Below are 13,573 nucleotides of genomic sequence, written 5' to 3'. Positions count from 1 at the left end.
ACTTCCCTGCAGTTTCTTGAGAAGACGACCCGAGGTTTAAATACTCGGTTATCAATTTTAAGGGGTTTGTTACTTGTGACAACCAAAACGTTTGCACGAAAGGGATTTTTGTTGGTTTAGAAACTATATCTACAACGCGACTGTTTTTATGACATTCTTTACTGGCAAAAATCTCGCTCGTCAAAATGGCGCCGTTGCCGGGGAACTGCTAACGTGTGCCTTATTATTGGTTATTGTAAATATTTTTCTTTTACTTGTTTATTTATTTTTGTTTTCCCTTTTTATTTTTATTTGCTACCATGAATTCTCACCCCACTCGCTTTGAGTTTGGCTCTAATTTTGTTGAAGGAAATAGAAGTTACAGCAGGAATATGGGATCGCATCAAGGTCAGACCAATCAAGGATGGATGGAGCCAAGAGGATCTAATCACCCCTTTAGGCAACGACACCCTCCAAGATATCATGGACAAAGACCATTCTACAATGCATATCCAGCTGATAGATATGGTGGACAACCTTGTAACTACCGACAAGCCCCGCCCCGCGCCTGTAGACCATCCTCTCAACATAACCCCGAACCACCACACTCACAAGTTTCTCTTCACCATTCACCACCACATGATCCCTATTTACCCCAGTCCCAATCCAGTCACTCCCAAGCACCACCACTTTCCTATGTATCATGTCCAAATTCATCACCCCGAGAATCAGAGGTTCGCCTCAAGGAAATAGTAAATAAGCTTCAAGCAACCATTTGACAACTGGAGCAAGCAGTAATTCAATTAGCTTCTAGACGCTCGAACATTCAAGGACCAACCACAGCCCCATGTGGACAATCTAATGAAGAGCGTAGCATGAAGGAGATATTAGAAACTCCAGTGGACAAGACAGAGCATGAATTCGTACTCGAACAAGTAGAAGAAGCTGTCATTGTACAAGAAGAAGAGTTGGTTGAAGATCTAGGAGACGCAGAACCTCCATGGGAATCCAGAGCTGAGGAGAAATCCATCAAGGACATTATAGTTAATGCTAAGGAGGATAGCGCACAATCCCCAAGGCAAGTCGTTTATGAAGAATCAGACGGAATAATCCAAGAAGCAAATTCTCTTGATGATGATAGTCACAAGTCAAGTTCTCTTAGTAATGAACTTGCATTTGCAAGTGAGTTCTTTGAGATCGACGAATCTTTCCCAAATGAATACGAGGATGATGCAGAGGTAGATTTCTCTCAACCTCCAATCTATGACTCAAGTGATAAGGAAGACATAGAAGACATTGACCAGGGTGATGATGCATTTGAAGATCGTTGCAAAGATGTGGAGGAATTCACAGAAGATTACCTGGGAGTAGAACTTACAGAACCACTGGAAACACCTATCCCAAGGCCATTACCACCTAATACAAGCTTCAAGTGGGTACAATCCTTAACCTTTAACTTTACTTTTTCACTTGAATACGGTTTGCTTGAAACAGATGGCCAGCTTAGAGCTCTCTGTGGCTTTAAGAGTAAGAGGGAAATGGCTCGTGCTTAGAGCTGGTGCACAAGGTTCAATAAGGTTCCACGCTTCAACTCGAAGTGCACGGATTGGCATCAAAATCAATCGAATGGATCTCGGAAAACGTTTGGTTACCATGGTGAAAATTTACTTTTTAAACCGCCCGGATGGAAACATGGAGATCAAGACGGAGGCGGATTTAAAAACAAGGCTTGGGATCCTGGAATCTATTCTGACATTCGTCACTCCGGGAGCCTGAAAATATGTTTGAAGCTGCTCAGAAGCTTTACATGCCTAGTTTGGGACCCCGGAGGCTATTGGCATTCCAAGCACTGGTGGAGATTTCTGGATGAATTTAAACACAAGCCACCATAACAGGAAGCCCCTCCAATGTCCAACTTAAGGACTTTAACTAAAAGTGCTAGGTGGGAGACAACCCACCATGGTATGATCGTTCCTTTTGCAATTTTAATTTCATTTAGCCTTGTTTGTTTTTGAGTTTTATTTTATTTTATTATTAAACCTGGAATCATGCATAGCATTCACATTAAGCATTGCATTCTGCATTCTGCATAAAAAAAAAGGGGGTGCGCGTGGCGAACTACACTTCCCACACGACCGCGTCATCCACGCAGCCGCGTGACCTGGAGATCAGCGTAAAGATCCAACATCCAGAAAGTTGGGCTGGAATCGTGCGGCCATTGTGCATCTAGCACAAAATGGTCCACGCGATCGCATGCCCCATGCGATCGCGTCACATGCACACAACCAATCCCACGCGACCGCGTGAGCGACGCGATCGCGTCGCATGGATTGCACAAATCCCAAAAGGAGACAGAGAGTTGCGCTGGAACGACGCTAGATTCGTGCGTTTAGCACAATTTCCAGTGACGCGATCGCATGCCCCATGCGATCGCGTCATCCCTTCTTTTACCCCCTCCATGCGATCGCGCTCCCCACGCGATCGCGTCACCCCCATTTTCACTCCAGCCATGCGACTGCGTGCCCCACGCGGCCGCGTGGATTCAAAAATATAACCCCCCCAGTCACGCGAAACCCCATCAGTCGCGACACCCCCCAACTCTTCTTCTCCCTCTCTTCTCCCCCAACTCTCAACCACCACCACCCAGCCACCACCACGCCGCCACCTAGACGCCGCCGACCACCCAGACGCCGCCGCCACCTACCCACCACCCCCTCCCCCATTCTTCTCTTCTTTCTTCTTTCTTCCCTTCCCCCCCCTTCAGCCACTCCCACCACCCACCGCCGCCGTCCGTACCCGCCGCGCCCCACCAGCACCACCAACCCCTTTCCCCCTCCCTTCCCTTCTTACCCCATTAACCACCCCTTCTTCTCCTATCCCTGCCTCTGAACCACAACCCCACCGCAGCACCACCGCCAGCCGCCGCGCCGAACATCACTTCCACCACCCCCAGCCACCTCTCTACCCCAACCTCCTTCTTACGCCTACCAGGTTCCGCAACATGTAATCCCTTTTATCCGTTCGTAGTTTATTCTTATTTTTCCGTTTATGTTCATGTTAAGATAGTTAGATATGCATGTTGTAGTGGATTTTAGGTTGTTAGGTAGCCTAGGATGTGGTTAGTGGATTTAGGTCTGTTTATTTGCACTGTTCTTGTTTCTGTTTTATCAAATCTGCAATTCTGCTGTTGCTGTGTTCATGTTCATATGCTGTACTTTCCTGCATTTGCTGCTCTTTACATTGAACTTTCATGTTTATATTCCGTATATGTAATTGCAAGCTTTAATTTGGATTCATATGAACTGCTTGATTGCTGTTTATTTTCCGGGAAAGTCCTATTTTAGCCGGAATGCTGCCCAAATTTCTGTAAAATATTTCTGTTCATGTCTTGGTTTTGGCATTTTCAACTGTGCTTTCCTATAATTTCACCAAACCAATTCATGAATGCTTAGGCACGCATTCTTATTTTCTTTGATCTCCTGGTTCATAAATCGCAATTTTGATGTTTGATTCCTATTTTTGCTTTCTTTATCTCTATTTGAATCATCATCAAACTGTTTTACTTGTTTGAATATGAGTTACCTATAGCTTCTACCTGTGATTACTTGTTACTTGGACTATTTTCATTATGCCTCTTACTTTAACCCATTTTCACTAACTCACTAATTTTAACTCTAACCAACCTAACCTTTTCAAAACTTCTTTTTTTTTTGCTTTTCTTTCAGTTTCTTTTAACATTCTAACCAAGGCATGATGTTAATTTTTTCTATTTAACTTGCATTCAATTACATTTTGGATTGTGATTTCTTCTTTTCAGACTTTTCACTCCTATACAAATCCTAAATGCACATTTTACTTAACTCATATTCATTATCCTATTGCTCCTTTGCCACTTTGTGTTTTCTTTGATTATTTGCCTATTTGCCTTCCTATTTTTATTATATCCTAATTTTCTGTTTTTCAGGATGTCAGATTCCCAGAGAAAGGGAAAAGGCAAGGCCACTTCTGGCAAAAGGAAAAGAGGAGAAGCCTCCGTGTCTATCATCGACCTCATGCATAATGCCTCCTCACAGGAGAAAGCCTTTACCCCGCAGGAGAAGGCTGACCAGCTACTTCCCGCCAATGACTCAGTAAAGTTTGCAAACCGATACTGTGAGCTGAAGTATCCGGTGTTTGCAAACTCCAGGAACCTATACCTGGAGCAGACTTTGAAGATCCCAGAAGAACTCCAGCAATACACCTCTGATCAGATCAAACAAAGAGGCTGGTTCTTTCTGGAGAGACCTCTGACTGAGGTTAATGCATCTTGGGTTAGGGAATTCTACTGCACTACTTCAAAACTTCCCTAGATGCAGTGAACCTCATAGGGAAGCAGATTCTGGTTACTGAGGAGGCAATAGAAAAGGTTCTGAAACTTCTGCCTAAGACTGATCAGACAGATGGCTATCAGAAAGCTGAGGAGGATATGCGCTTCATGAAGTTCGACTGGGATGCAGTCAAGGCCCGGATTGCCCTTGACCCGTCAGTTCCTTGGATCATGGGTCAGAACACCACCATGCCGAAAGGGATCAAGCGGATTTACCTGAACGATGAGGCTCGGCTATGGCATCAGATATTCAGCAACTACATTATGCCGAGTACTCACGAGACTGAGATACCAGCCGCTATGATCACCCTCCTATGGTGTGTGATGGAGGGCAAGGACCTGTACCTGCCACGCTTTATCCGGCATTACATGGCCAGGGTCCACGTCTGAGGCACTCTTCCCTTTCCCTATCTGGTTACACAGCTGGGCCGTCGAGCTGACGTGCCATGGGAGGATGCTGATGAGAGGCCACCTGCTGCAGAGTGCAAGAAGCTTATCCCGCACAGCAGGAACTTTCTTGGCCTTGGGCTACAGACCTCCATTCCTGACTGCCACTGCTGATGATACAGCTACACCATCTGCCGGTCCCTCTTCCTCCACTGCTGCACCACCTACCCCTGCCACCACCATTGCACCTCCACCTGCTACAGAGCCTGTCTATCATCTGGTGCACCGCTTGTTTCGACGACTTGACCAGATGGTGCATCGCAACAAGCGACGCTATGAGCACCTGAAGCTGATGATACGATCCGGCGACATCCCCTCCGAGCCTGACATACCATCCGAGGCATCTGAAGAGGAGGCGGATACACCCGAGGCAGAGACCCATCCCCAGGGAGAGGCAGAGCAGGCTGCACCGCAGGCAGAGGTCCCACATCAGATCCAGGCTGTAGATCCTGAGATCCCCATTCAGACAGCCCCTCCTCTACAGCAGCCAGACCCCCAGCCAGCCACCACAGAGACACCAGCTACCATCCCTTCCAGTGATGACACCCCTTCACACCCGGCTTGAGTGAGCATCGGGGACGATGCTACATTTTAAGTGTAGGGAGGTCGCCATCTCTGGCGTATTATCTTGGTGAACCACTATAGACTCTTTTTCTTTGATTTTGGATATTTTTCTGTATTTTTCTCTTTATTTTTATTTTTATTTTCTGAGTATTTATACATTGCTACTGTTTATGTATTTTTACTCTATTTCTGCATTCTGCATTTTTAGTTCATATTTTAGCCACTTAGTTACAATTCTAACTTATTAATTATAGAAATTGTGGATTGATTAGTATAGTTTACCCTTTTTAGCATAAGATAACTCAGAATAGATTGAAAAGAAAAAGGAAGTAAACTAGAGACTTTAACAAAATCAAAACAACCCACACCTTGTATATATAGCATTACATGTTAGTTAACAACACTTCATCAAGGAGAAACAATAGAACTTTAAAGCCATTCAATATAAGTTTTACATTGAGAATAATGAGAATTTTTAACTAAACCTGCATGACATACATAAGTGATAAATGATTTTTGAGCTAGAGAACACATAGCCTGTGAGTTTTGAGCTTAATTGTATGGTTACATTTAAACCATAATTTTTATTCCTGTGTGTTCCGCCCTTCTTTTATATTCTGATGTTCTTTACTTTGCTTTAATCTATATGTCCAATTATAGAATATAGAATATAGAATATAGATACATACCAAAAGAGTGATTGAGGCCATTATTTGATTTTAGCTCACTTATCCCAAAAATAACCTACCTTTCACATCACCCTTGTTAGCCCCCTTGAGCCTTTAAATCCCCTTTTATTCTATTAGCCACACTACTAGCCTTAATTAGAAAAACAAAATAAAATCCCAAGTTGAATCCTTGGTTAGCTTAAGATAGAAAATTATGAATAGTTTAAATGTGGGAAACCTATTGGGAACATGGATGATAAAAACAAAAGGGTGAAGAGTTGAAAAGAATAAAATAACTCAAACTAAGAAATTTTTGGGAAGCATGCTCATGAGAAATCAAAGTGATTAAATTACCATGTGCATTAAAAAAAAAACACACACACACACACATAAAAATTTCAGTATTTAATAAAGGGGATACAAAAGAATTCCCCAAATGCAAAAATAAAAGCAATGCACATGGAATAAGAACAAAAGTTGAAACATGAGCATGTAACATCCAAAAGTGGGAAAAATATGGGAAAATAGGTAAAGAAGTTTTGTTTTACTAAGTATGTATGTTAGGTGAGATCTTAGTCTAATTAAGGATTCACTTATTAGCTCACTTAGCCTTATACATATATCCTTACCTTTACCTTGGCCCCATCACAACCTTAATTAAACACCTCATGATTTTTGGTATGACTGTATTCTATAATTGTTGATTGGTTAGATGAAAAACAAAGTTATAGAAAGGAAGAATAAAAAGTGGAATAGAGTGATTAACCCAATAAACACTGAGTGACTAGAGAGTAAACACAAATCCAGTGAGGGTTCAATAGCTCATTAACATTTATCTCTGTTTAAATTATCTAATTGTCTTGCAAGTTCATAAAATGCTTTTTCTCCCATCTCAATTGTAAAAGTGCTTATTGATTATCTAAGGCTTGGCTATATATACATATATGACTCCTTGAGAATGTGAATTAATTTAACTACCTGTAAGCTTTATATATGAGTGAATAAATTAGAATTGCATGATGCATCATTCATTTAGGTAGTTGCATTTAGATTAGATTGCATTGCATGACATTCCATCACTTTAACCTTACTTATTACCTTGGATTTAGCATGAGGACATGCTATTGTTTAAGTACGGGGAGGTTGATAAACCCATATTTTATGATATATTTTGTGCTTAATTTGAGTGATTTATTCAACCCTTCACCCACTTATTCATATTAATTGCATGGTTTTACTTCTCCTTCCTTATTATGTGATGTATGTGAAAAACATGTTTCCTATGCTTTAAAATTAGTTATTTTAATTACCTTTATTTCCATTCGATGTCGTGATTAGTGTGTTGAGTAGTTTCAGATCTTCTAAGGCAGGAATGATTCAAAGGATGGAAAGGAAACATACAAAAATGGAAGGAAACACAAAACGGAGTCCTTGACGAAACTGGCATCCACGCGATCGCATGGACGACGCGATCGCATGCCAAGCGCGAATCAACAGCGACGCGGCCGCATGACTAACACGACCGCGCGCCTTAAGCAGAACGAATATGATGCGGTCGCATGACTGACGCGACCGCATGGCAAGGAAAAGCTCCGAACGACGCGACCGCGTGACCCACGCGGACGCATGACAGAGGCCACGCACCAGAAATGGCAGAAAACGCTCCAAGCGATTTCTGAAGCCCTTTTTGGCCCAAATCCAAGTCCAGAAGGCATAGACCAGAGGTTATGAAGTGAGGGAATGCATCCATTCAGGGAGAGCTCGTCAATTTTTACTTTCCATGAATTGGATTTAGTTTAGAGAGAGATTCTCTCTCTCTATTTAGGATTAGGATTTAGAATTAGGATTTTTATTCACTTTCAGGATTATCTATTTTGATCAGGTTCAATATTCCTTTTATTTACTTTTGCAAGCTACTTTATGAATCTTTTCATGTTACAGATTACTCTTTTATTAATGTTATTTGAGGTATTTCAGTTTAATATTGATTACTCATATTCATGCTATTCTTACTTTTACTCTGAAGACATTTTTATTCCAAGTAGATTTATTTTTCTCCTTTTGGTCTTGGTTAAGAAATCAATAACTCAGGAGCTATCCATTTCAACAGCATAATTGATAATTGTTATCTTTGTTAATTGAATTGAACTTTCATAATCCCAATCTTTTCTTAGGAAATAAATAGGATTCAAAGATCAAACCAATTAATCCTTTGACCTTCCTTTATCTTAGTAAAGGTTAACAAAGTGGAATTAGGATTCAACCATCATCATCATTAATAAGGATAGCTAGGATAGGACCTCTAATTTCTCATATCTTACCAAGAGTTTGCTTTACAGTATTTATTTATTTTAATTGCTATTTAAATCATTTGTCATATTTGTTCCTCATTCTTAAAACCCCGAACTTAAAATCTCCATAACCAATAATAAGAACATACTTCCCTGCAGTTCCTTGAGAAGACGACCCGAGGTTTAAATACTCGGTTATCAATTTTAAGGGGTTTGTTACTTGTGACAACCAAAACGTTTGCACGAAAGGGATTTTTGTTGGTTTAGAAACTATATCTACAACGCGACTGTTTTTATGACATTCTTTACTGGCAAAAATCTCGCTCGTCAGTGCCACATACCAAAGGCTGATGAACAAGGTCTTCAGGGACCTCATCGGCAACACGGTAGAGGTGTACGTAGACGATATCTTGGTAAAGACCCCCAGGCCCGAGGCCCTCATTAGTGACCTGGAAGGCGTCTTCGCATCCCTTCGTCTACACGGAATGAGGCTCAATCTGCTGAAGTGCGCTTTCACAGTCGAAGCAGGTAAATTTTTGGGGTTCATGATAACCCAACGAGGGGTGGAGGCCAACCCAAAAAGTGTGAAGCGATCATACAGATGAAGATCCCGGGAAGTGTGAAAGATGTCCAAAGGTTAGCGAGCATACTCACCGCGCTATCCCGTTTCCTCGGCGCCTCGGCAGCCAAAGCCCTACCTTTCTTTAACTTAATGAAGAAGGGGATCACATTCGAATGGACCCCGGCATGTGAAGAGGCTTTCAAACAATTCAAAGAAATAGTCTCGTCACCACCCGTCCTTGCGAGGCCTAAGAAGGGAGAAGCGTTGTACTTGTACTTGGCAGTAACTGACGAGGCCTTGGCGACGGTCTTGGTGCGAGAAGAGGGGAAGACCCAGCAACCGATATATTTTGTGAGTAAAGCACTGCAAGGAGCAGAGCTAAGATATAGCAAGTTGGAGAAAGTGGCATATGCGCTCCTGACATCGTCGCGCAGATTGCGGCAGTACTTTCAAGGACACCAGGTAATTGTCAGGAGGGATCAAGCAATCCGGCAAGTACTCCAAAAACCCGACCTGGCGGGTAGAATGATGACTTGGGCTGTTGAAATCTCCCAATATGATTTGCAGTATGAGCCCAGGCACGCAATCAAGGCTCAAGCATGGCTGACTTCCTGGTAGAAGTGACAGGGGACTGTGCCGAGACACCGAGCACACGGTGGAAGCTCCATGTTGACGGAGCATCCAACCAAACGTTCGGGGGAGCAGAAATCATCTTGAAGAACCCAGCTGGAGTTGTATACGAGCAGTCAGTCAAATTTGATTTCCCAGTGTCAAACAATCAAGCAGAGTATGAGGCCCTACTGGGCGGCTTAGCTTTAGCAAGAGAGGTCGCAGCCACCAGACTGGAAGTATGTAGCGACTCGCAGGTCATAACTTCTCAGATCAATGGGGCCTACCAAGCCAGAGACTCGTTATTACAGAAGTATCTGGAGAAAGTCAAAGAGATGAGCAAGCAATTTGAGGAGGTTACGATCCAACACGTTCTGAGAGAAATGAACACACGGGCAGACCTCCTGTCCAAACTAGCGAGCACTAAACCAAGGACTGGCAACCGGTCTCTCATTCAAGGTTTGATAAAAGAACCAACGGTGGTCTTACATCTAACCCAGTCAGAACCCTCTTGGATGGACCCGATCATCGACTTCTTGGAAAAGGTCAAGCTTTCCAGCGATGAGAAGGCGGCCAAAACAATAAGGCGAGAAGCGGCCAAGTATGCAATCATACAGGGCCAATTGTTCAAAAAAGGGCTTAGCCAACCATTGCTGAAATGCCTACGCCCCGACCAAACGGAATATGTCCTCCGGGAAGTCCACGAAGGATGTTGTGGTCACCACATCGGAGGGAAGGCCTTAGCTAGGAAGCTTATCAAAGCCGGATATTACTGGCCCTCCATGATGGCAGATTCTAAGGAATTTGTGAGAAGGTGCAAGAGATGCCAGGAAAACTCTAACTTCCACAAAGCGCCAGCAACTAAACTCAGTCTTCTCACAGCTTCCCGACCTTTCTCGCAATGGGGAATTGACCTACTAGGACCCTTCCCGGTCGGGCCAGCACAGGTCAAGTACCTGATAGTGGCAATTGATTATTATACCAAGTGGGTAGAGGCAGAGCCGTTGGCCAGCATATCCTCAGCCAATTGTCGAAAGTTCATGTGGAGGCACGTAATAGCAAGATTCGAAATCCCAGAAGTCATCATCTCGGATAACGGGACTCAGTTCACTGATAAAAAATTCGGAAAATTCTTGGCCGGCTTGGGCATAAAGCAAAAGTTCTCGTCAGTTGAGCATCCCCAAACCAACAGACAAGTAGAGGCCGCGAACAAGGTCATCTTGCAAGGCATCAAGAAGTGACTTGACCAGAAGAAAGGAGCGTGGGCGGAAGAGCTACCCTCGGTCCTCTGGTCCTACCACACAACTCAACAGTCGGCCACCGGAGAAACGTTTTCCGACTCACCTATGGGGTGGATGCAGTAATACCCATGGAAATCGGTGAGCCGAGCCCACGACTACTCTTAGGAGGAATCGAAGAGGCCATGGAAAAGGACTTGGTGGATAAGGCCAGGGAGATGGCCCATTTATCAGAAACAGCGCTAAAGCAAAGAATGGCCTTACGCTACAACGCCAAGGTGCTCAAGAGAGAATTTGAGCGGGATGACCTGGTCCTAAGGCACAATGATATTGGGCCCCGACACCCGGGGAAGGAAAGCTGACGGCTAACTGGGAAGGCCCTTACAGGGTGAAAGAGGTGATTGGCAAGGGCGCCTACAAGTTGGAACGGTTAGATGGCAAGAGATCCCGAGAACGTGAAACTCGAGTAACTTGAGAAGATTCTACTCATAGAATAGACTCACCGATTTAGTAAGAACGCTTTATAATGACTTACTTTTCACCTTTTACTTGTCATATTTGCTATCATGTTACATTTAAACCAGTTACCATTGCTACTTGTCATCTTTTTATCATTATTATTATTTTTTTTTTGCACTGCTTGTTATTAAGTAAGGCACCGTAACGAATAAACCGTCTCAAGGCTGATCACCCTGGGGACCACAAAAGCAACAAACGCCATAACGTGCGGCTACTGAAACAGTAAAAGCCATGGCCTGGCTTAGCCAATTACCAACTAAACGACGAGACGTTCATGAACAAATAGGTTAATACCAGTGGTGCACGAAATTGTGATGTCAGGCAACGGCGCCAGAAACTCTGTACGCACGTCTTAATAAATCGTTTTTCATTCACAACTTCGATACAACTAACCAGCAAGTGCACTGGGTCGTCCAAGTAATAAACCTTACGTGAGTAAGGGTCGATCCCACGGAGATTGTTGGTATGAAGCAAGCTATGGTCACCTTGTAAATCTCAGTCAGGCAAATATAAAATAGTTATAGAGTTTTCGAACATAAATAATAAGTAAGGATAGAAATACTTATGTAAATCATTGGTGAGAATTTCAGATAAGCGCATAGAGATGCTTTCGTTCCTCTGAACCTCTGCTTTCCTGCTGTCTTCATCCAATCAATCCTACTCCTTTCCATGGCTGGCTTTATGTAAGGGCATCACCGTTGTCAATGGCTACATCCCATCCTCTTGTGAAAATGGTCCAAATGCTCTATCACAGCCCGGCTAATCATCTGAGGTTCTCGATCATACTACGCCCAACACTCGCGAGTTTGAAGTTTGTCACAGTCATTCAATCCCAGAGTCCTACTCGGAATACCACAGACAAGGTTTAGACTTTCTGGACTCTCATGAATGCCGCCATCAATCTAGCTTACACCACGAAGATTCTGATTAAGAGATCCAAGAGATACTCATTCAATCTAAGATAGAACGGAAGTGGTTGTCAGCCACGCGTTCATAGGGAATGATGATGATTGTCACGTTCATCACATTCAGGTTGAAGTGCGAATGATTATCTTAGAAGCGGAATAAGTTGAATTGAATAGAAAAATAGTAGTACTTTGCATTAATCTTTGAGGAACAGCAGAGCTCCACACCTTAATCTATGGAGTGTAGAAACTCTACCGTATGAAAATACATAAGTGAAAGGTCCAGGCATGGCCGAATGGCTAGCCCCCAAAACGAGATCACAGGATCAAAAATACAATCCAGGATGATCCGAAGATGTCTAATACAATAGTAAAAAGTCCTATTTATACTAAACTAGTTACTAGGGTTTACAAAAGTAAGTAATTGATGCATAAATCCACTTCCGGGGCCCACTTGGTGTGTGCTTGGGCTGAGCTTGAATGTTACACGTGCAGAGGCTCTTTCTGGAGTTGAATGCCAGGTTGTAACGTATTTCTGGCGTTCAACTCTGGTTTGTGACTTGTTTCTGGCGTTTAACTCCAGACAGCAGTGTAGAACTGAAGTTCAACGCCCTTTTAAGTCATCTAAACTCGGTCAAAGTATGGACTATTATATATTGCTGGAAAGCCCTGGATGTCTACTTTCCAACGAAATTAGAAGCGCGCCATTTTGAGTTCTGTAGCTCCATTTTGAGTGCAGGGAGGTCAGAATCCAACAGCATCAGCAGTCCTTCTTCTACCTCTGAATCTGATTTTTGCTCAAGTCCCTCAATTTCAGCCAGAAAATACCTGAAATCATAGAAAAACACAAAAACTCATAGTAAAGTCCAAAAATGTGAATTTAACATAAAAACTAATGAAAACATCCCTAAAAGTAACTAGATCCTACTAAAAACATACTAAAAACAATGCCAAAAAGCGTATAAATTATCCGCTCATCACAACACCAAACTTAAATTGTTGCTTGTCCCCAAGCAACTAAAAATCAATTAGGATAAAAAGAAGAGAATATACTATAAATTCCAAACTATCAATGAAACATAGCTCCAATCAAATGAGCGGGACTTGTAGCTTTTTGCCTCTTGAATAGTTTTGGCATCTCACTTTATCCATTGAAGTTCAGAATGATTGACATCTATAGGAACTCAGAGTTTAGATAGTGTTATTGATTCTCCTAGTTCAGTATGTTGATTCTTGAACACAGCTATTTTATGAGTCTTGGCCGTGGCCCTAAGCACTTTGTTTTCCAGTATTACCACCGGATACATAAATGCCACAGACACATAACTGGGTGAACCTTTTTAGATTGTGACTCAGCTTTGCTAAAGTCCCCAATTAGAGGTGTCCAGGGTTCTTAAGCACACTCTTTTTTTGCTTTGGACCTTG

The sequence above is a fragment of the Arachis ipaensis genome, chromosome B1 (assembly GCF_059453495.1).
Source record: "Arachis ipaensis isolate K30076 ecotype BB chromosome B1, ASM5945349v1, whole genome shotgun sequence".
Classification (NCBI taxonomy): Eukaryota; Viridiplantae; Streptophyta; class Magnoliopsida; order Fabales; family Fabaceae; genus Arachis; species Arachis ipaensis.
Note: the sequence above shows the minus strand (reverse complement) of the source record.